Source organism: Triturus cristatus, chromosome 1_1 (genome assembly GCF_964204655.1).
Source record: "Triturus cristatus chromosome 1_1, aTriCri1.1, whole genome shotgun sequence".
In the NCBI taxonomy this organism is placed as follows: Eukaryota; Metazoa; Chordata; class Amphibia; order Caudata; family Salamandridae; genus Triturus; species Triturus cristatus.
Window position 1 is genome coordinate 263,609,689 of NC_140579.1, and position 25,162 is coordinate 263,634,850.

Here is a 25,162-nt window from a genome sequence, read left to right on the forward strand (position 1 = left end):
TCACGCTCTTCCTTCAAACTTTGTTTCTGACCCACCTTCCGTTGTCTCTTAGGCCCTCAACCATTGGGCCTCACTTGTAAACCCACATTGCTATTGGCTGAATTTCATCCATTCACATGCAACCAGGAAGTATTTACTCTTCCCCTCGGTTCCTCTCCGCATCCCGGGCAACTCTCGGGACGCGGTGGCGGGACACGGTTGTAGGCTAAATTGCTGATCTACCTATTCACCAAGTAAGTAGACAACTCTTTCTCGTGGGTGGGCACCACGCACTCTTCTGGATCGCTCATTCAGCCCACTTACGTTTTACCTTTTCCCGGCAGATTTAAGGTGAATCTTTTGTTCGTGCTCTCGGCATCCTCGAGGCACTTTCTCCCCGCATTGCCAGTAAGATCAGCCCTGACGTTACCCTTCCACTTTTCCCGCCCTCTGCTCGGTTGTTTCAGGAGTGTTGTTATGTAGAGTATGCGAGATAGTTGTAGCTTTTGAACCACTAGTCGGTATAAATGAAGTACTGGCATGGTGTGTTTTCACTTGTGACGATTGGCATTTGTGATTGTCACTTGATCACTCGTCGCTAGTTACGTGCACCCCGCAAATTACCATGTGAGTGCACAAAATTACCAGTACGATCAATGGTGGATACATGGAGTGATAACACGAACGATAGATGTTGGTCACTTGACCAGTCACCGCCATTCACGTGCACCTCGGTAATCTACCGTGCGAGTGCACTCTCTCACCTGTTGGACCAACAGTGTATGATTGGAGTAATTTGTAGCGCGCTTTTGATGGATGCAAGCTGTATTCCACAAATAGAGCACATACACACCATTTCACCCTAATTTGGATGATTGTTTAGCCGGTTAACTCACAACCACGGCATAGCATCACTTTTTGGTGATTGAGAGGAACCTGAATTTATAATGCTTTACAGAAAATACATGCAATGTATATATCTTTTCTGTTTTCCTCCACAGGCTCATTCCCTCTGGAATTTCAGTAGGAATTTTTTAATCCTAACCAAGGGCAGGGTACACCTTAGCGTGTGTATACCACCCTGGTTAGCACCATCACCTTCGGTCCTGAAGAAAACCTGGAGATTTTTTCCACCAAGGTTGAAACATGTAGACCAACTATATATATATGACCAACTATATATATATTTTTTTCCCTCACTTCACACTTTATTGTTAGATACCACGGGTCAATCTAACCCTATATGGCATCCCCATTTTTTCTTTTAACATTGATCAGTTGCTCTATAATTAAATAATTTTTTTACAGAGTTAAAAACTTGACCAATTTTTAAAACCACTTCCAGCACTTGCACCAAAAAAAACACCAGCTCCACTGTAATCAGGTGTCGCAGCACACCCAGATGGCACTCGGCCTCTGGGTGGGACCCAGATGATGAAGCATGTCACCAACTAGGTTGGTGAGTGAGGGGTCTTCAACCAAATAAAGGATTGTCCCTTTCAGTACACCTCTCATTAGCTTGGAGGTATTATTTGACCTCAGAGGGCGCGCTCCTTCTATTGTTTGCTAAACATTTGTTCAAGGGGAATAGGAGTACCCCCTATACACAAAAAAAACCCTTTCTCTCCCATTGTTTTTTATATGGATCTATTTCATTGTCTGGTGAACTATCTAGCTCACCTACATTCTGAAGAGTTAGGTCTGCATTCTCATATGCGGGGAGGGACAGGTTTGTTGCCATCTGTGTTCAAAACTCCCCTCGGAGGGTTAGCCAAGGTCAGTATCCATTCCAAACATTTTGTACAAGGTATCCCAGAATTGTTGGCGGCCCAACACTCTTCTCCCGACACTGCTCTTCATCCTGTGAACGCTTGGGGCACCCTACAAGACCACAATTACTTAACTGGGGCCGGCTGAACTTCCTGAGGAGGTGAATGAGGCAGTGGATGAAGCAGCCTGGCTGTGCCAGTATAGTGTTGGGGCAGAAGAAACTGATGAAGAGCCCCACCTTGGAACAACAACATATGGCTTAGAAAAGGAATCTAAGGGAGCCAGAGGAACACTCTGCATTAAGGAAAGACATCGGTGGTGACATGGGGTCTGGTGGTGCTCCAGAGCAGAGAGCATCGAGAAAAGATTGAGGATGGGACTGGCCATGCTACCTCGACAGCCCCCAGTGGGAGTTGGAATACAGCTGCTTCTTATGTTTTTGTCGTCATCGCTCTTTGATAATGGCAAGAAGGCGAGCTGCGAAGAGAGAACTGACGCAAGAACTTGATTGGTGTCGACCACGATAATCTTTCTTGGCACGACTTCTCCTTGATCCAGACTAAGGTCACAAGTATTGGAATCCAGCTTTGAGCCTAAACACCACAACTGTTGCATGGGTCTGTGAGCGAGACCAGACCGTTGCACCTATGATGGGGCTTAAACCCCAATTCCTTTTGTTCGGAATTGCCTCCAACACTGTACTATATGTAAGAAATGATTTTTTTGAGAGCAAAAAAATCACATCAAAACTGGAGAGATGCTCCAGACCTGCCTCAAAAGGCATGGAAAAAACTGAACTGATGTCAGGACATTAGAGTGAGCGCTATATAGCTCCAGTGACATTTATGCGACTCCACTTTCAGCATCAAGACGGAGCCGGAACCAACCCCCTCCTGGTGTGAGAGCTGAGAGAGAAATTTCCAGATCCAATCTATTGCCTATGGATAATCAACAGGTAGAAGTATCATCAGAAAGACACTTTCTAGGAATGTCCCCCACTCTTATTGCAATCCCTACATGAGGTGTTCAAATCTGTGCTCCTGTGGCACATCTGAGCTCTCTTCTGACACAGCTACTGAATCCTCCTGAGGCAAAGGAGGAGCACAAGCCAAATCATTGGTCTTTCTACCACTATATAGCACGTTCATGATCTATCTAGGACTTGCGACCAATCTCATATCCGATATAGATTTTTCCCTTCTATGTAGGGTACAGATGCCACACCCTTTTTTAAAACAAGGTGTTAAGTTCTCATTGCCCCATTCAATCTCACTTCAAACTGAACAGGCATTCCCCCTGTGATTACTATGCAGACAAAAATACAAGACAAAATTTATAGTAGAGTCACTACAGTGTTGTAATCCGCAGACTGGCAATGCAGATAGAGACACTGTCACAATCCAACTGACTCAATCCTTTCTTCTAAGCGCCATTATATTATTCCCCACAACTAGTATGCAGAATTTGGCCATGGCTTAACGCGCCAGTTTGGGGCGAGGGGATGAGAAGAAGTGAGTTGGAGTTTCTCAGGGCCATGCTTCTTCCTGCTCTCTGTAGTTTGTTTTCCAGATAATTAGGGTTTACAATGTGAAGGGCTTTGTGGGTGATACAAGCTGTCTTGAAGATGCAACTCCCTTCTATGGGAAGCATACAGACTTGTGAAAGCAGGTGAGAAAGCCCACTTTACCTACTTTTTTGGGCTGAAACATTTAGACCACGTTACCAGATAACTAGGCGCAATATACCCCTCTAGTAGTTGCATCACATTTTTAACTATATCCTGGGCCGCCACTAATAAATACTACAGGCAAGGATTCTCAGATATTTTTAATTCTCAACACTTAACACAAATCACACCACACCAGCTCCACTGTAACCAGGCGTTGTAGCACAACCAGGGGGCATTCGGCAACCCGGTTGGGACCCCAATGATGAAGCTTGACACCAACCAGGTTGGTGTGTGAGGGGTCTTTTAAGCAAACCTAATGGTTCCATGTGCTTACAACAACAGTGATTATCACACATTTCCTCAGTGGGTCCGTCCACATTGTTTGACAATACCCTGCTTGTTCCTTTTGACATTTGAGGAGCCTTCAGCTGCAGCTACCAGACTGAACAGCAGGGAAAAAAAATATGAAGATGGCGACCACGAACAATGGCTTCCGGGAGGGAGTCTGACGTCAGGAGAAGGATGGACAAGGCACCACATGGTAACAGCAGGAGGCTCCCAAAATAAAAAAATAAATTAAAAAAGCGTTAAGAGTACTGCAAGAGGATAATTCGGACCGAACCGTTAGATGGTGGCACTATAAGGGACAGCATGTGAATCCAGAAAAGATTCACACTGCAAAACTCCATCCAATTTATGGCACTGAAAGAGGCTTTCTTTCAGCATTTTTCAGCCTGTTACCTGTCCCACAAAGTTTCAGCTCTTACAGTTGAGGTTGTGGGTTTTACTTCCTATACCTTAACCAATATAGCAAGATGTCATTAGAGGGGAAGTTCCTGACTTTATTAAATTGAATGACAATCATACAGATGTTAACGATTAATAATATTGACTGGTTACTCACATTATGATACAGTATACAGAGGTTAACAAAGCAGTTACATTAGTCACATTTCTGTCCACTGTTCTGCGTATTTCCAACTCCACCATTGGGGATATACATATGTCTCCCCGATAAACATTCCATTTGGTCCATTTTCTGTCCCATATTTTAGGGCACCCCCGGGTTATGAAAACTTCTTTCTCCGCAATCATGCATCTATCTAATTCTTTCACCCACAAAGAAGTGGAAGGTGGGGCCCTCCTCCCCCAACCCCCTCGCCAGTTCCCTCTTTACCAGCATGCATCCCAGCGTCACTAGCTGTTGTTCTATTTCAGCAAGGTCAGTGGCGGCCCAGATGTTTAATAAACCCAGTTGTGGTGTCAGCACTATCGTCTTTCCCAATGCGGTCTGTATGTGATTTGTGGCTGTCACCCAGAAGTGATGAACAACAGGGCATTCCCAAAGAGTATGGTAGAAGGTGGCCGGTCTTCGGCAGCCCTTCAGACAGAGGTCGTCCGGCCTTGCGCCTATTTTAGCCAAGGTTATCCCAGTCATGTAGGACCGATGTAAAATCCTAAGTTGTATTAGTCTAAATCTCAGTGAGTTATGTCCCCCGCTTCTCTGGGGGACATAAGGGGCGATCGCCAATCCTCCTCATCAATCGGTCCCAAGTCTCTCTCCCACTGCTCCTTAAGCTTACAAAAACTGTCAGGCAGGTTGTTACTAAGTTTTTTATACGTTAAAGATATGGCCTTGGAGTGTAGTGGCCCATCTAGCAAGCGATCCTCCAGTGGCGATGAGTCCGGTATGTCCTCAAAGCTTCGAAAAGCCGCCGGCAAGGCATGTCTTATTTGTAGGTATCTGAATACCTCCCCTGGAGCCATCTTGTACTGCCTCTGGAGTTCATCAAATTTAAGTATCGCGCCCTTTTTAACCAAGTCTTTCACCACTGAGATTCCAATCACGTCCCACCTGTCAAACCCTAGTTGATAGTACAACATGCCCAATTTTGGGGTGTACCACAGTGGTGTTACCTTGGTGAGGGTGTTAGCCCAGCTGAGCCTTGAGTTCGCCTGGCGCCAAATCCCTATTGTGTGCAATGTTGGACCAACATACCTCTTTTTCCTAGTGTGGGAGTATAAGGCCCCCAAGTAGCCCGAGCGATCTGTCTGGTACCTATCCAGGGCATTGGCCGGGTCCGTAGGTGGGAAGTATATCCAATGGTTCACAGCAACCAGTTGTGAGGCCCAATAGTAAAGCTGGAGGTCTGGCAGTGCTATACCACCATCGTACCAACTTTGTTAACTTTTTCAGTGCCACCCTAGGTGCCCTGCCATCCCACAGCAGCGTACGGACCACCCCATCCACTGCTGCGAAGTATGTATCTGGGACTTGGTTTTGGCTGTTCTGAAGGATATACAGAAAGCGCGGGAGTGCCAGCATTTTGAAGAGGGCGGCTCAGCCCACCAGGGATAGAGGTAACGACCGCCAGTGCTTCACGTCTGCTCACTGCCTAGCCAGCAGGGGCGCTAAGTTGAGATTATAGAAGAGATCTGGGTCTGCCGTAACAAAAATTATCGAAACCCATCCCCGGCAACTTCTATCTTACAGTTTACTGGAAGACGGACATTTTTTCCCTGGAGCACAAATTGCACTGACTTGCACTAGTTAATCGCGTGCCCAGAGTATTTCCCAAAGTTTGTAAATATATTCAGAACAGCGTGTATGGATTTATAGGGGGAGGCAAGATACAATAGTATGTCATTGGCATACAAGGATATTCGATCTTCCTGATCATCTGCCCATCTCAAGCCTCTTATCATTGCGTCTCGGCGTATCCACACCACCAAGGGTTCCAACATAAGGGCGAATATCAGCGGGGACAGAGGACATCCCTGTCTGGTGCCCTTCCGCAGCGTAAACTCGCGGGACATATAGTTGTTTACTCTCACCTGTGCCTTTATATCAGTATATAACAATTTTACCAGCCCCACAAATTTGGGACCCAGCCCTACTCTGGTGAGGACTTCAAATAGATACGGCCATTCTATGGAGTCGAATGCCATAGAGGTATCCAAGGACAGTATAACGGCATCTTCCTCCAGAAACTCTCTGCGCGCCAGTACGTTGGAGACGGCGTATGTTAAGAGCCGTGTTTCTCCCAGGCACAAAACCAGATTGATCTGGGTGTATTAAGGAGAATAGTACTATCCCGAGACGTGCAAGGAGTTTCGCTAGAATTTTTGTTCCACATTAATCAACGAAATGGGCCTATACGAGCCACAACTGTCTACCAGTTTTCCGGTTTTATGGATAACAGCGATGGTGGCTAGACGTTGGTCTGCCGGCAGCCGGCCCCTCATATAGCTTTCCTCGTACATAGCACGCAGATGCGGGGCCACCTGAGAGGACATGACTTTTAGGAACTCAATGGGGGTACCATTCGGCCCCATCGCCTTCACAGACCTAATATGACCAATGGCCTTTTGAATCTCTTCACTTGTCCGGTCCCCATCTAGTGCGTCCCTGTCTGATTTCGAGAGGGTCGGCACATCGCTCTCTAATACGAGCTGACACGAATCTCCTGCCGTGTATGAGGAAGAAGGGGAGTATATTCTTTCTAGGTGATCTGCGAATGCCTCCACGATGTCCCTGGGATGCGCAAGTATCTCGCCACTTGGTAGCGTCAATCTAAGCACCCAAGTTCCTGACTTTTAAAAACAAACTTGGTTGTTTATCACAAGGGTCTGACAGTCTGCCTAGATTTTCCTCAATCTTGGGTGCAGCACTATGAGACACTTCTCTGGGTAACATTGTGCTTTATAAGTCTAATTGAACGGAATGCTAAACTGCATGCATATGGACTTAGCATAAAAACACACTTGTGTAAGGTTTCCATAGAAAGCTATTAGCATAAATACCATATCGGAAATCCGGTCATTACTGCTGAAAACAGAAGTAGCTTTCAACTGTCATGGCTTTATGGGGGAAGTACAATCTTCCACTTGCTTCCTCTAGGTGTCAATGGACCTGAATGAAGCAGTGGAGAGGTTGAGATAGGCTGCCCTCTATTCCACCTCTCAAAGGTCTCCGAAGACCTAGTGGAGGCTGTGAATTTGCATAGAGCAATGGCTGATATGAGGATTTTAATCTGTGAAACATGAGTCAGTGATGGCAGCTGGCTCTCTACTCACCCAGTTAGAACGGAGACACAATAATCAGGTGATGGAGGAGGAAATATATTTGGAAAGAGATGGAGGGGGGTTTACAAGGGATGTTGGAAAATTGTTAGGATGCAAAATATGTCTGTTACAGTGGAGAGAGGGAGAGTGGCAGATGATGCAGAGAGGGTGAAAGGCCTAGGGAGACAAGAGTTGTGTGTACTGCTCCCCCACAACTCCGCTCTACTCGTTCACACACTCACAGTGAGTGCTCATATGGGTAGGGGTAGGCATACATCATGTACAACTGTAGATATCTAATTCTCAATGACACGGAGTTTACCACTCCAAAGGTCCAAATGGCAATAGACAACTCTAGCTTCAACCATGTTGTCGATTTCAGGTCACTTAGATCCCTGGGGATAAAAACAATCCAGTTTATTTACAGTTACCGTTCTATAACTTTGGTCTAAATACCAGGCATACTATTATGCACAAAATAGTTTTGTGCATAATAATATCAAAAGATAATGTATCAAAAGCAATGGCAGAGCAACGTTTCATGCTTTAAAGTGCCTGATATCCATTTTGAAAATAAAACAACTAATTCTATAAAGTTAGACAGAGTTTAAACTTAATTTTGGACTTTCTTTACATAATTTACTTCGCTCTTTTATGAACATTACAAACAAAGGTCAATCAAATATGCATGAGGACAAACAGATACTGCAAGTGAGCTCTGTCATGGAGGGAAAATAGCATTCAGGGAAAACCACAAGCATTGTTCATCTAAAATTATAAAATAAATTCTAGCATTAACTCCCACATTTAATAATATAAGGTCAAAACAACATTATTGATTAAACAAATTGATACCCTGATACTCACAGTAATTGTAATAGGCTCCTGAACGTCTTTGTGATTAACAAGCTGAACATTGCCATCTTCATAATAATGCACCTTGTAAAATTAGAAAAAGTATTTAATACATTTAAATCCCTGAATTCTTTAAATATGTTGCTGGTACTTACACAAACACTTTCCGGCAAATAGGTTGTTAATTTTATATATTTTTTTTTACCACCAACATACAATAAACTGAGCACATATTGCTAATATTTACATATGTTAATACATGAATTAAACATGTCACACACATGAAAGACAATATTGTAAGCCTTCCATATCGAATATCCTCCTATTATCTTAGAAATTGCTCTTGTAACTCTCTCCTATGTACCGTTATTTTGTCCTCTTCTTCAGGGAGCACATCCACTAGGAATCATCCCCATCTTCCATTTCTTGACCACTCCATAACTCTACTCATTCGCAGATCTGTGATGTAAACCTCAGAACGGTTTAGAAAGATAAATCTCCCACCCCACAACATAATACAATGTAATGTCTTAATAATAGGCAAATATGCACTAATGTTGGGACATCAGTAGCTCCTACATGGCTCCAGAGAGGATGCACCCCTGCCATGAGTTTTCCATGCAGCTAGTCACTGGATTGAATATGCTACTTACCAGTATGCATCTGTTCTTGGCATGTAGGGCTGCTGACATTCATATCTGTGCATAGATCGCCGCCTAGTGTAGGGTCCGGATGTTTGCACGTTGTTGTCCTGGAAGAGTCTTCGAAGTATCCTGGGATAGGTGACTCCTCCCCTGGACTACAGTGCGCATGGGCATCCTCTCCATCCTCAGATTGTTTTTCGCCGTTGTGGCAGTGATGGAGTAGATATAGAAAGTGATGACCATGCTTACAGTAATTCTGAGAGCTGCAGCTGCTACAGGCGCCGGGGAGGAGGGAGGGCGATATGAATGTCAGCAGCCCTACATGCCAAGAACAGATGCATACTGGTAAGTAGCATATTCAGTTCGAGGCATGTGGGCTGCTGAATTCATATCTGTGCATAGAATATATAGCAGTGCCCTCTTATTAGCGGCGGCTACCAGTGCCAGCTGCAGCGGTCTGAAAAAGAGTTTTGAGAACAGCCTGTCCTACAGCTGCCTGCTGTTTTGATTGCACATCTACACAATAGTGTTTGGTAAATGTATGTGTAGTGGACCAGGTGGCTGCTCTACATATGTCATGCAAAGGAATGTTTCCTAGGAAAGCCATTGAGGCCCCTAACTTACGTGTTGAGTGGGCTCGTGGGGGAATCGTTAAAGTGCGTTTAGCCTTTTGATAGCAAATTTGAATACATTTAACGATCCATCTGACTATTCCTGCTTTGGAGATAGCGTTACCTTTGTGGTGTGGGGCAAAGGCAACGAAAAGTTGTTGTGTTTTCCTAAAGGGTTTGGTCCTGTCGATATAATACATGAGGGCCCTTTTGACATCTAGTGTATGGAGTGCCCTTTCTGCGACAGTTTGTGGGTTTTGGAAGAAAACGGGCAGTTCAATGGTTTGATTCATGTGGAACTGCGATACCACCTTTGGCATGAATTTGGGGTTGGTACGTAGTACGACCCTGTTGGCGTGAACCTGTATAAATGGCTCTTGAACGGTTAGTGCCTGGAGTTCACTAACTCTTCTCAAAGAAGTGATCGCTACTAGGAAAGCTACTTTCCAGGTAAGGAATTGAATCTCGCATGAGTGTAGAGGTTCAAAGGGTGGACCCATCAGGCGTGTGAGGACCAAGTTGAGGTTCCACATTGGGGCTGGTGGGTGGCTAGGTGGAATGACTCGTTTGAGTCCTTCCAAGAATGCTTTGATGGCAGGCACTCTGAATAGAGAGAGGTGCTGCCTGGTTTGTAGATAGGCTGATATCGCGGTCAAATGGACACGTATAGAGGTGTACGCCAGATTGCATCGGTATAGGTGTAATAGGTAACAAATAATGTTTTGGATGGATGCGTCTAGCGGGTTCATGTCATTATTATTGCAATAAATGACGAACCGCTTCCATTTTGCTGCATAGCAAGCTCTGGTAGTGGGTCTCCTGGCCTCCTTAATGATGTCCATACAGTCAGGTGGCAGGTTTAGGTAGCCAAACTCTAGGACTTCAGGAGCCAGATTGCCAGGTTCAGCTGTTGCGGATCTGGATGCTGAATCTCTCCATGGTTCTGCGTCAAATGCTCGGGTTTGACCCGCAGCCTTTGATGCGGCACCACGGAAAGTTCGAGAAAGGTGGTGTACCACGGCTGGCGTGCCCACGTTGGAGCAACCAGGACGAGCGTCAGTGAGTGTTGACGCAGTTTGCGTGCCACCAGCGGTATCAGTGGTGCTGGGGGAAAAGCGTACGCAAATCTGCCGGACCAGTTCATCCATATCGCATTGCCCTGCGACTGCGGATGTGGGAACCTGGCGGCAAAGCTTTGGCATTTTGCGTTTTCGCTTGTCGCGAATAGGTCTATCTCTGGATGACCCCACTGCTGGAAGTACGGTTGGAGTACTGATGGGTGTAACTCCCACTCGTGCATCTGGTGGCTGTGTCTGCTGAGCAGATCCGCCATCTGGTTGTCCTTGCCGGGGAGGTGTTCTGCCATGAGGAACATGTTCCTTTGAATGGCCCACTTCCACATGCTCTGAGCCAGATGAGACAACTGTGGAGAGTGTGTTCCTCCCTGCTTCTGTATGTAGTACATGGCAGTCATGTTGTCCGTCCGGATCAACACGACTTTGTTGCACAAGTGTACTTTGAATGCTTTCATAGCGAGGAAGATTGCCATCAGCTCTAGAAGGTTTATGTGCATCTTCTTTTGTTGTTGTGTCCATAGTCCCTGCACTGTGTAATGGAGTACATGAGCTCCCCATCCCTGGAGAGACGCGTCCGCCGTCAGTATTATCTGTGGGACAGGCTCTTGGAACGGTCGGCCCTTGCAAAGGTTTTGTGGATTCCACCAATGCAGAGAGTTGTATGCCCGACCGCTCACCAACACTAGGTCTTTCAACTGTCCTTGAGCCTGATTCCACTGACGTGCTAAGCACTCCTGAAGCGGGCGCATATGTAGTCTCGCGTGGGGGACTATGAAGATGCAGGAGGCCATCATGCCTATCAACTGCATGAACACTCGCGCGGGAAGGGAGTGTTGTGGTTTGAACTTGGAAATCAGCATTTGCATGCTGTTGATTCTCACCAAATTTGGCTGAGCTGTGGCCGCCAGAGTGTCTATAGTCGCACCTAGGTACTGTTGTACGTGTGCGGGCTGTAGATGGGATTTTGGGTAATTTAGTGAGAACCCCAGACTGTGAAGGAGGTGAATGGTGCGGGACATGTGGCTGGCACATTGCTGGGCTGACTTTGCTTGAACGAGCCAGTCGTCCAGGTAAGGGTAGACGTGTATGTGCTGCCTCCGTAGATGTGCCGCCACAGTAGCTAGGCACTTTGTAAACACCCTTGGTGCCGTTGTCACGCCGAAGGGAAGGACTTTGAATTGGTAGTGCTGCCCTTGAACAGTGAACCTGGGGTATTTTTTGTGTGAGGGGTGAATGGGTATGTGGAAATACGCATCCTTGAGGTCCAGTGTGGCTAGAAAGTCTCCCTGCTTGAGCAGCGGGAGGACTTGCTGTAGAGTGAGCATGTTAAAATGCTCGGAAAGAATGTATCTGTTTAGGGGTCTCAGGTCTAATATAGGTCTGAGTGACCCGTCCTTTTTCGGTATTAAAAAGTACAGGGAGTACACCCCCGTACCTCGCTCGTGGACGGGTACGACCTCTATTGTGCCTTTTAGAAGCATACTTTGCACCTCCTGCTGTAAGAGCGTTAAGTGCTCGGAGGACATAGGACGGTTTTTTGGAGGTATTGTGGGTGGAGTGGAGGTTAGTTCTAGACAGTAACCGTATTTGACAATATCTTTGACCCACCTGTCCGTGGTGATGGAGTTCCACGTGGACAGGAACCTTTGTAGCCTTCCCCCGACAGGTGTTATGTGGTCGGGAGGAAGGGAGAGGGCGTCACTGCTTGTTCTTGGGGGAGGACCTGGTGTTGCCGTAGCCGCGTCCTCTGCCCTTTGTACTGGAGCCACGATATCCACCCCGGGTGTTTTTATCGTAGGTGGTTTGTGTATTGCCCTTGTTGTATGTTTGCTGTGACCCCTGTCCTCTACCTGCTCCTCTATTTCCGGGGCGACGAAAGGAGCCGCTCTGAAAGGACTGAGTCTGGAGAGCCCCCATGGACTTTGCAGTGTCCGTGTCCTTTTTTATTTTCTCTAGGGTGGTGTCAACCTCCGGGCCGAATAAATAGTCGGGGTTGACAGGCTGGTTGAGTATGTTGTTTTGCACCTCAGGTTTGAATCCGGAGATTCGTAACCAGGCATGTCGTCGCAGCATGACGCTAGTGTTTATGGCCCTGGCAGCTGTGTCTGCGGCATCCAGCGCACACTTGATGGATGCGTTTGTGAGGAGCTGTCCCTCCCTGATGAGGATCTCTGCACCTTCTCTGTATTGGTCAGGGAGATGTTGGAGTAGTTGCTCTAATGTGTCGTAGTGCGCTCTATCGTAGCGAGCGAGGAGTGCTTGAGTATTGGCAATGCGCCATGTTGGCTGCCTGGGCGGCAACCCGTTTGCCAGAGGTCTCTAACACCTTGGACTCTTTGTCCGGGGGAGGAGCGTCACCTGTTGTTTGTGAGTGTGCCCTCTTGCGAGCATTCGCAACGACAATGGAATCCAGAGGTAATTGGCCTCTGATGTAAGTAGGGTCCCCAGGCGCTGATCTGTATTTCTTGTCGATCCTGGGGTTTATCACTCTTGCCCTGGTGGGTTCCTTGAAGATGTCCTTTGCTGGTTTGAGGACACCCTTCAACATGGGTAGAGTTTTTATATTCCTTTCTGAGGATGCGAAAGTATCCATAAGAAAGTCGTCCTCGACGGTGTCCGAGTGAAGTTGCACCCCATGATTGGCCGCAGCACGTTCAATTAGAGCGTTGAACGCTGCAGTGTCCTCTGTGGGAGATGTTTTTGCTCCATAGAGTTGCGGGTCTTGTGCATCCATAGGTGCACCTGGGTCCACAGGGTCATCCCAAGTTTGATCAGGGTCCTGTTGGCCGTCAGGGTCCATGTCTCCGGGGTAGGGGACTTGGTCACCCATGTAGTCCACCAACGCATCCGTGTCGGAGTGTGTGGGAGAGAAGGATTGTGGATCCTGGTAGGGTGAGTGGAAAGGTTCGTAAAGAACTGGTTCTGAAGCCACAGGCAGCTTTCTTTTAAGTGGAATCCTGAAGGAGTCCAAAGCCGGCTCCGAAGTTATTTTCCTTTTGTGGATAATCATCCTGCCGGTGTCGGCGTCGATTAGATGCGATGGAGACGTCTCCGCAGAGCGTTCGGCAGGCGTGATCGTGGTGTGGGTGACCCGTGTCCTGATTTGGAACAGTTTCGGGGCCGTGGATGGTGGCAGGCCAAAAGTAATGTTGGCTGGTGCCGAAGAGGCTGCTGGAGCTTTAATTGGTTCGGAGCCCGACGTGTCCTGGAGGACCATTTTCTTTTTGGTGCTTTGCGCAGCAATGGGTCGCGTCTGGAGCGCCCTCGATTCTTTTGCACCGACCGGTTCTGTCGAGGCGGTCGTGGATTTTTTCGGCGCCGGTGGGTCATCGAGTCGAGGGGCGGGAATGGCCGTCGACTTCTTCGATGAGTGTGGCTTTGGTGTTGCCGTGGAAGCGGTGTGAGACGCAGCAGGCTGTTTGACCTTTGGGGTCGGAGTCGATTGCGTCGGTGCCGGGAGCCGAGCAGGTTTGGTGGTACCGAAGGCCTTCTTCCTTATGTCGACTCCGACGTCGGCCGCTTCGAGTTCGGCACCGAAGTCTCGTTTGGTGCGCTCGGTGCCGATGTGTTTTGCTGGCGTCGAAGGTGTGGAGGGCCTCGATCCGACCAGCGCCACTTTCGGTTTCAATTGAACCAATACAGCTTTCGGTTTCGAAGAAGGGAAACCAGCCGTTTTGGGCATTAATGGCTGCCTCTGAATGTCCGAGGCCGGGCCCGAGGGCGGGGCCGAAGAACTGCGGGATAGGTCTTGGGTAAGGCCCGAAGGCGATCCCTCGACCGGAGCCATAGACTGTTGCACTGGGCTTTCTTCAGTCTGAACGGGTAGGCCTTGCTCGTCACCGGAGCTACTCTCTTCGGCCCCTAAGGCCTCATTGTAGTCTCCTACCTCGGTGTCGTCTTCATCTCTGCGAAAGAGTGTTTCGTCGACGTCTTCCGATCCGGAGTCATGTTCGGAAGCGGGACTGGAGGGTAGGTTCTCCACTTCTTCGACATCTTCGGTCTCGGCGTTGAAGATGTCGGCCGGGGCCGGTGCCGCTTGCTGCGCCTCGAGTCTCGCCGCTCGTCGATTCCGTAGAGTCTTCTTGGATCGAAATCTGGCACAGGCCATGCATGTAGATTTGTCGTGATCCGGTGAAAGGCATTTGTTGCACACCGGATGGACGTCGACGTGGGGATATTTCGCATTGCATACCGGACACCTCTTGAATGGTGTCCTCGATTCCATCGTTGATGTCGAATCGACGGTCGGGTAAGATGCGAAAGTTTATTCTGGAAGTTAGTAAACTAACAAAGATACTATCGATACCGATCGAGAACAGTACCGACGCGAACTAAAGGCCTTTTGGCCTGAAAAAAGATTTTCCTAACTTGAGTCAAGATAGCACATCCGAACCCAATGGCGGAAAAAAACAATCTGAGGATGGAGAGGATGCCCATGCGCACTGTAGTCCAGGGGAGGAGTCACCTATCCCAGGATACTTCGAAGACTCTTCCAGGACAACAACGTGCAAACATCCGGACCCAACACTAGGCGGCGATCTATGCACAGATATGAATTCAGCAGCCCACATGCCTCGAACATTATTTTATTTTTGGCCTCTGTGTGTATGGCAATCATGGGTGTATGCAGAATGTCTGCAAGGAAATGGACTGGGATCCAGAGGTGGCTCTGTGTTTGGCACCCCTTCTTTTCTGGGCATGAATACCATCTGCCCAACAGGCTACAGAAAACAGACAGTGGTAGAATTGACTCCTACCTGCACGACAGACTTTTTTGTTTTAGCTCTTGCCTACACATGGTTAGTTGCTTATTATGGTCTCCTGTTCAAAATGATCTAGCAGTCCCCTGCAATAGGGTTCTATTAATTTTGGACGTAGTATGCATGTTTAGCAGGGAAAGCATGATGCATGTGTGAGAACTTTGACTGTTAAAGCACATGAATCCATTTTTAATCTGTGTGGATGAGACCAGATGGAGGTTGGAAAAAGACAAATGGACAGCAATCTAAATTACAGAAGTCCTCCAATACAATTTTGAGGACCTACGAGCTGGGCTCTGGTGTACGGCATAGGAGACAGAGGAACCCTTTGAAATACAGGGCCAGGTCTTGATAGATTCCTGCTCCATTCTTCCCCAAAGATGTTTTCTCCAACAGATTATGAGGTAGCTGAGTGAGGAATCCTACCCCTCTTTTTCACCTTTGATTTGGCTTTCTCCGACAGAGCTCCCAATCCACACGTACATTATGGTGACACTAGGACATGGGGCTTAGTTGCTAAAGGTCCCGACTTTGGAACCTGGGAACTGAGGTTCGAATCCCAGCCTTGAGCTGGACTCGACATTGTGTGATTCTGGGCAAATCACTTAATCTTCATGTGCCTAAATGTTGTGAAATGTAATGTGTGAAATGTATTTGTGTAATCCCCACCTGAAGTGCATTGTCTCCAATCACAGCCCATGTTGTGTTGCGTTCCTTGCAAGGTTTGCACTACATAAATACCACCCCAACTTCTAGATCCCTAGCCTAGCCAGGGAATATAACCTAAAGTCCAAGGAATCTTGCTGGAAGTGCTTTAGACCTGCCACAAGAAGGAGAGCTGCCTTTACTGTTTTGAAGTAGAAATACTGGAGGTCCCTTTGTAGAAGGGCACTGCCTGAAGGAGATTCCCGAAAAGCTGCTTGGACAAAGAGGAGCTAACCAAAGGAAGCAGTAGACGGCAGTCACTTTAGGAACACCTGTGCTGCAATATCCAGGGAGAGATTGGTAATGCTGCAATGTTGGGAAGAGAATGTGGCCTAACGGCTAGGACGGTCGGCCTCAGAGCTGGTGAACCGGGTTCGATTCTCGGCAGGGAAGCTCAACATTCTCTGATTCTGGGCAAATCACGTAATCTCCCCGTGCCTAACAAAAAATGAATGTGTCAGTCTATAACGTAACTGGTGCTCATGTAAAGAGCTCTGATACCTCCGGGTCTAGTAAGTGCTATATAAAACTCCACGAAAAAAAAAAACGTTTCCTTGGTCAGGATGTTAAGCTTTTTATCATCAAATATATGGATATAAACAGTTTATTTAGCTGTCTTTTCAAACGTTAGTTAGCAGTATTAAAAGAACTAAATACCTGGGCTAGATAGCTTATGCCCAGAATCCAAAATGGTTATCCACCTTGTGAGTTCTAGCTAGCAAACCCATCTCAGCACCAAGGGAAGCACGTTGAGGATTTGCGAGAGCCAGCAGAAGTAGACAACTGTCATCTTCATGTATCATGAATGTTGTAGAAATTCCCACCACCACCTGTCTGTAGTTTAACGCCCTAGAACTATTGGGAGCTCTGCAAAGCATGGCTTCCCCCACCCTCACCCCAAAGGTCACTACTGCTGAGCACCAGATGCCTCACACAATGAGGGCAGGGTTTGGGGAAGCATTAAAGGGACAGCAGGTTTTGATGGGGATCCTAAGTCAGTAAAATGTTAACCCCACACTGAGCCCAAAAATCACGCTAATCAAGACAGCTAGCTTCTTTTCTCTGAACTCAATAGAGTAACCTAGATGGGAGGATCAGAATACACTGTAGCCCTATCGCAGTTCAGGATGAAGATATAAAATGTGTAAATAATTTGTAAATAGCTCGGAGTGGATGATACATTCATATGTTATGTCAAATCTGATATGTGGTTTGAATGGGCTCTTCCAGGACAATTTGACAAGCACAGCAGAACTGTTAATATTTCCGAACATAGGCGCTAATGTTAAAATTTTCTTTTTGGTTCAGTACCTGGACTTGCCTCGTCAGCATTGGGATATCACGAAGGTGTTTGCGTCCCCAAGAGATAACTAGGGGGGTTCCCTGGGGTAGGTAGGGTCACTGGGTGTTGGGAGCATTTGGGAGAAAAAAGAAAAAAACGAGTGTTCTTAATCTGCCATTCACTATTGGTATTTTTTCATTAAATTTCTTGTTTTTCCTGGTCTTTCTCATGAATGTTGAGTTAATCATCATTTCATGTTATAGATTGGGAGGGAGGGGCCCTTCATTATTAAAAAATGAGTACGAATCTGGTGCATCTCACCTCATGGAATGTGAATGGGGTGAGATCTATGAGAAAACTGGCCCGTATTATGGAGTCTCAAGAAATGCGAGGTGAATGTCATTCTCCTACAGGAGACCCATTTAGAAAATAGCGAATGTGTGACCATGCTTAAAAAATGGTCCTGGGTTCAGGATGTAGTTAGCTCTAATCAGGGGGGTAGTAGAAGAGGTGTAGCGATAATAAGATCAAACAGTGGAATCAAAATGGAAAGTCATCTTACAGATTCTTCGGGGAGATGGATATTAGCAAACATTAAAATTCAGAACAGGGCGTTAGTGTTAGTTATTATGGTCCAAATCAGGACAGCCCGGATCCGTTAATTAAATTGGAGGCCGCCCTTTTGTTAACTAATAGCCCAGTGATTAGTGGAGGTGATTTTAATTTAGTTCTAAGACCCGATTTAGATAGAACCTCTAAAATAAAATATATTACCCCTTTACATTCAATGGCTACACTTAGAATACTGTTTCAAGAGCTAAACTTAGTTTACGTATGGAGAATCAAAATGGGGATAAGAAGGGATATACTTTTTTTTAGTAAAAAATATGGCCATCACTCCCGCATTGATTATTTCTTAATAGATCAATGTTTACTCGAGGGAGTTGAAAGGGTTAAGCATCTTCCGGCTACCCTTTCTGATCACTCTGTGGTAAGAGTGATCAGAAAGGGTCCCTTTTATCCTGAGATTTCAGGATAAAAGGGGCATAACAAGATGGACTCCTGACCGGACAATCTTATTAGATGAGGCTGTCCAATTTAAGATGCGGGAAGAGGTCATGACGTTTTTTAAAGATAATAATGGGTCAGCGAAAATTCAGGTCATTTGGGATGCGTTTAAGGCATTTCTTAGAGCCTTGGGTACATCGATTATGGTTGGGAAGAAGCGTAGCTTTAGGCAGCGAGAGAACGACCTTTTGGAAAAGATTCAAATTAAGGAGTTAGAAATGCAGAAGGCTTTCCTAGAGTCTTTTAATAAAGTGCCGCTTCTCACTAAGGAGTTGGAGAACCTTCAACTAGAATACCAGGGTGTTTTAGATAAGATCTTAATAGATAGATGGAAGGTCAGCAAACTTCAAAAATGTTCTTATGGTGAGAAGAGCGGCCGGCTTCTGGCCTGGAAAGTTAAAACTGATAAAGTTCGTAATCATATATGCAGCCTAAGAGAGAGTTCTACTGGTCAGATATTGGACACTAACACAAAAATAGGGGCTGAAGTTCGTGGGTGTATGGCCAAGTTATATAAAGAGGATACTGTGCCCGGGTTGGAAAAGATCAAAGAATTTCTGGGTAAAATGGAGCTCCCTTCTCCTAATGAACATCAAAGAGGGTACTGGCCTCTAGAATAAGTGAGGAAGAGATTAGAGTACAGATGAGAAGGATGACAAGCGGGAAGGCGGCCGGGCCAGATGGCCTCCCGATAGAAATGTATCGATTTCTTGAGGACTACTTAATACCAGTGTTTAAAGAGCTCTTCGATAAGATCTTGATAGAAGGGGAGGACCCCCGATATCTTGGGCTGAGGCAACGATAGTCTTAATTTTAAAACCAAATAAGGACCCGCTGGCAGCTGAGTCTTCTAAGCCTATATCCCTGTTGAACACCGATTATAAAGTGTTCACGGGATATTGGAAGCTAGAGTTGCTAAAATCATAAAGAGTGTAGTCCATAGAGATCAGAGGGGCTTTATTCCTGGAAGGCAGCTCAATGAACTTACCTTTACAATGCTGGGTTTAGTAGATTTGGCAGAATCTTTTAACCTTCCTGTGACTTTGGTGGCAGCAGACACTGCTAAAGCGTTCGACCAGGTCCATTGGCGATACCTCTGGGAGTCTCTAAGAACTTTTGGTTTCCCCATGAATCTAATAAAAGTGGTACAGTCACTTTATAGTGCACCTAGAGCTAGTGTCTTAGTTAATGGGGAGTTAACTGACTGGTTAGGCATTATGCGGGGAACAAGGCAGTGATGCCCGTTGTCCCCTTTGCTATTTAATACCTATATCGAACCTTTTGCAGCCCTAATTAGACAAGCTCTCTCCATCCTTCCATTTAGATATAAAAACTTCAAGGTCAAATTAGCTCTATATGCGGATGATCTTTATATGCAGAATCCCAAGAAGGCTATTCCTAGGTTGTGGACTAAAGCAGATTTGTTTGGGAAGGTTTCCGGATATAGTGTTAACAGAGACAAAACTGAAGTTATGGAGTGGAACCAGCCCTCTTAGACTCTGGGGGTAAAAACCACAATGCAATATTTCAGCATCATAATCACCCAGAGGTTAGCCGATGTTCCTGTGGTCAATTGGAGGAAGACTAGTCAGGAGGTTGGAAGATTACTGATTAGATGGGCCAATCTCCCTCTCAATTTATACGGCAGGGTAAATTTGATCAAAATGATCATACTCCCCAAAATTACCTTTCTTTTTAATAATATACCCCTCCCATTTGACAAAAATGAGGTAGCAAAATTGCAGGGCAAGATTGGAAGTTTTGTTTGGGCCTCAAATGGCTCACGCATATCCTGGAAAAGGCTGAGGAGAAAGTCAGAGAAGGGGGGACTTGCACTTCCAGATCTATGGGTCTACGCACACGTTTTTCATTTTAAGAACTTTCGGATGTTACTAGATGATTCGGCATTAGGTATTATGTTTGGGGCATTACTTAGTGATTTGGGCGATGAACAGGAGCAACTCCTTTTTAAGTATGGAGATTAAAAAAAATTAAAAAAAGTAAGATTAAAAATCTTGTTGCAGGCTGTTAAGAACTGGGTCTACATACAAAAAAAATTGGGAATACCTTATTACTCAGATTACTCACCAATTTGGGGTTCTCCAGGCACTCCAGCATGTTTAGATCTACTCAGCCTACCACTGAAGCAGGCGGGTATCTCTCGCTGGGGAGATTTAAAAACCGGTATGGATTTGATTACTTGGGAAACCTTGACATTATGCACTCGTGGACAATTAACCAGATTCAAATACAATCAATTGTCTGCTTGGTGGGCTGGGCAACACTGGGAGGATCAGACGGATGATGCCTGGTTAATTCAAGCTATGAAAATTGGGAGTATTAACAAAGAGGTGGCTTTGTTGTATCGAACTCTGATTGAAGCAGATGATGATATAAATCTGCATTTTCAAAAGCTATGGAGTAATGACGTAGAAAATATTAATCTGAGTGATGCTTGGTCGAGCTCCTTTACACTGCTTCACAAGACTGTTATGCCCGCATATCTTAAGCAAAATCATCTCTTTACCCTTTATCGGGTCTATTGGTCTCCGGCGAAACGGACAAAATTTTTTAGGAAATCAGTATGCCTGTTCGAGATGTCGAGATCCTTCAGCGAATGGCTGTCATATGTTTTTAACTTGCCCTGCAATCACTAAATTTTGGATTGATCTATGTGAATTCTTGACGGAGGTAACAGGAATCCAGATTGAAGTGACCCCTGTACTCATTTTTTGGATTAGGCCAGGATAGTATTTTGGCTTCAAACAAAAATGCGGCAAGATTAATTTTCTATGTTATTTTATTGGGAAGACGAGAGATCTGTAAAGCCTGGAAATCGGCTGTTCCACCCCTTTTTTCTGAGTGTAAAAACAGTATCATACATATAAGCCAACAAGACATGGCATGCGATTCTAGAAGCCGGAAAAAGATGTGGGCCATGTTGGTCGATTGGTGCCAGAGGAATGGGGTCCAATGATTAAGCCAATAAATAGCTGTCGGTTCTGGTCCCCTTCTTTGGCATCTTTTTTATGTCATGCGTAAGAGGGGTTGGAGTGGAAACAGCTAGATTTCTTGTGTGGAAAGACTATTTCCCATCCGGTCCCAGTAAGGGAAAGTGAGTATTGCCAACAAGTTAATTGGCAGAATGAGGACCAAAAAATAAAAAATAAAAAGTAACCTAGAAGATACCATACATTAAGTTCTTGAGATTTGTTTGAACAGTGGCACAGGAGAGGAATTCTTTACAACCTACTCAATTGCTATTATAGACAACTCCAAATTGTTTACTTGTATGCCAAGTCTTGCATATTACATTTGTCTCCTTCTCGCAAGAGGATGCACTAGGTAATTAAATTGCCATTTATGCTATGTTGAACTTCAAAAGTGATAAGCCACAACATATCTGGTTCCTTCTCAGTATGATTTCAGACAAACTTACAGGATCTCTATCCACAAGACTAATATAATTCTAACAGCCAAACTTCGGACAGCCTTTTGAGCCACTTTATTTGCCAACCATCCCACACTTACACCACTCCGCACCTCCCCAAATACTTGTTGATAGTGTCCATCAGCAGCATGAGGCGCAAGATGACAATACTGAGCAGGCCTTCACAGTTTCTCCCGCTTGTCGCTTCCAACCTCACTATGTAAATACATCAGAAACAGACTGATAAAGGCCACCTTGAGATCAAACACAGAAACCAACAATGTTTAATATCTACACTAACCCAAAGACAAAACAGACTTTTTGGTCGATTGAGCATCCAGGTGGGTTTTAAAATTAATCTAATCATTTATTTATTTTTCTATTAAAGGATTATGAAATTGTCAGGGGGTTGCCTGGCTGGCTGACCCATTGTTGGGCACGGATTGTTTGTTTGGGAGAATATTTTTCCCCCATCACGCCCCCAGGGGAGCTAAAATATTTTTTTAAAAATAATTACATTGTCAGGGAGTCAGCACTCCTGACAAATGGGCAGACCCCCTGTTGGGCCCTTTCGGGAAGGGGGGGGAGGAGGGTATATGTGTTTCCCGTTGGGGTTTATTCACTGAAAAAAAACAAAGGTTACAGGGAGATTATAGTTAGGAAATCGAATTTAAACAGAAAAAAAACTACAAACTACAGACATTTCTAAAGACTAGACAACCAGGAGTATCCACAGTGGTGTGCCTTGCGTGGATCCCATGAGGTCTTATCCATAATGCCCTGCAAACCTCAAACTCAGACTGAAATCCCACATTTTACCTCCATTTCTGTGATGGAAACTTCCGGAAATCGCAGGAATCCACAAAATTCCTCCCACACTACATTACTTCACTTATGCTATAAAAAATGCTTCCCACAGGTGTGGCTGGGCCTAGTACCCGTTACAGTACCAGTTCAAACCAAGGTCAATGGGAGCCCTCACCAGGGGACTTCCATTGACCGTGGTTTGATCCATTTCTGTCACGGCACTAGGCCACACATGAGGTACCATTTTTATCAGAAAATTGTTTTTTTTGTCTAAGTTTAGGATTTGAAAGGGATTCAGGGTAAGAAAAACCCGCTGAGAGCCACGCAAGTCACCCCACCCTGAATATCCATAGGTGTCTAGCTTTAAAAAATGTACAGCTCTGCTAGGTTTTCCTAGGTGCCGGCTGTGCTGGGGTCTAAAATGACAGCTACACGCACTGAAAAAAATGGGTGACTTTTCAGTGAAAAAATTCAATGCGTCCAAGCCTTTAGGGCCGTTTCCTGTCGCATGCACAAGGCCTACTCTCACAAGTGAGGGGCCATTTTCATTGACGACTCGGCAGAATGTCAGCTGGATGGATGTTTGCAGCTCCCAACAGATTCCAGAACTTTTCCATCACAGAAATGTGAGGAAAAATATGTTTTTGGTCAATGTTAAAGGTTTGCAAAGGAGTCTGGGTGATAAAAAAAAAACGGGTGAGAGCCAATCAAATCAGCCCATCCTGGATACCCTAGGTGTCTAGTTTGAAAACAATTACAAGTTTACTAGGTTTCCCTAGGTGCTGGCTAAGCTAGGGTCCAAAATATACAGTTACCTTGGGCAAGAAAAAGGGCCAGTTTTCAATGGAAAAATTATATGCATCCATGTTGTGTTTTTGGACAGTTTCCTGTTGCATGCACCAAGCCTACTCACAAGTAAGGCATCATTTTTATCAGAAGACTTGCAGGAGCACAGAATAGTAGAACATTTGGTATTATCAATTGGATTTCTCTGCATTTGTGCCTGTCAAATGTAAGCTAGTGTATAAGAAAGAAGACGTTTTAAAAAATACGCTTTAAATGATAAGCGAGTACCGGTACCACAAATTTAGAGATGTACAAATAACCATAGCTCCTAAACTCCATGCCCATTTCAGAAATACATAGGTTTCCTTGATACACATTTTCCACTCTACCTATTTCACTATATGAATTGGTCTATACTTGGTATTCAATGAAAAACTAGTGTACGGTGCACTTAGGTTGTTGGCTCCGGGTACCTTGGGTTCTTGGAGAATCTACAAACCCTATATAGTCCCCGCAGCCAGACGAGTCTAGAAGACGTGATGGTATATTGCTTTTGTAGTAGTCTTTCGTGACAAAGTTACAGATAAAATGTCATAAATGGATGTTTTTCCTACTCATTTTCAGTATTTCTTTATTTCAACAGTTAATTTCCTTGGGAAAACATGGAGAGATCTACACACATGACCCCTTGTTGAGTTCGGAATGTTGTCTACTTTTCAGAAACGTAGAGCATTACTGGATCACCCAGGGGTTTCACACTGCTTTCAAGCACAAACTGGAAAGAGGGTGAGAGCACAAAAAATGGGAAAAATGGGCTTCAGCTTTGAAAAGTGCCAAAAGTGTAGTACAAAATTAGGTTTTTGGATTCAGCTCTGCAAGTTCCTGAAAGCTGGGCGATGGTTACTTTAGTATAGCAAAATGTTCTTTAATGTTTTTAGGAAAAAAAACTGAAATGTATCTGGAGTACTTTTTCCCTATTTGTGTTTTTTTTTTTATTCTTTAACTCAAAATGTTGCTATATTTTGCCAACTTTCTCGGTCTCCTCCAAGGAATCCACAAACCCTGGGTACCTTTAGAATCCGCTTGATGCTGGACAAAAAGGACGTTAATTTGGCATGAATACCTTGTGTGGAAAAAAGTTATGGAACCCTAAGAGCAAAATACCCCAGAAAGCTAAACAATGGCTCAGCATTGGCGGGGGCGTGGGGGTCCTTTGAGCAGTAGCTAAGTGTTTAATGATCTCCTTCCCCAGGCCACAAAATCATCATGAAGACTAGTGAGGAGTAGCATTAAGCACTATCCTTAAATTCCTAACACTATCGGCTCATCCTCTTTCTGCATAGCAGGCAGCTGCACCATTTATTCTACCACCTAGTTCATCTTAGCAAATGTCCACTTCCCCACCCCATTCCCTAGAAAGAACTCATCTTCCTGGATGATCTCGAACTCTCCCCTTTGCCTACAGATCTAAGCAAACAAAACACAGATCATAGAAGATTTCAATCTTTAGGTACACAGGGTAGATGCTAAACCTGTTCAACAATATGCAAGTCATTAGCTTCAAATTATAACAAAATGGCGAGTGGTCACTCGGAGCCAGGCACACATTAGACTCCATGTGCATAAATAACTGTGAAATTTCAGTCCAATCACAT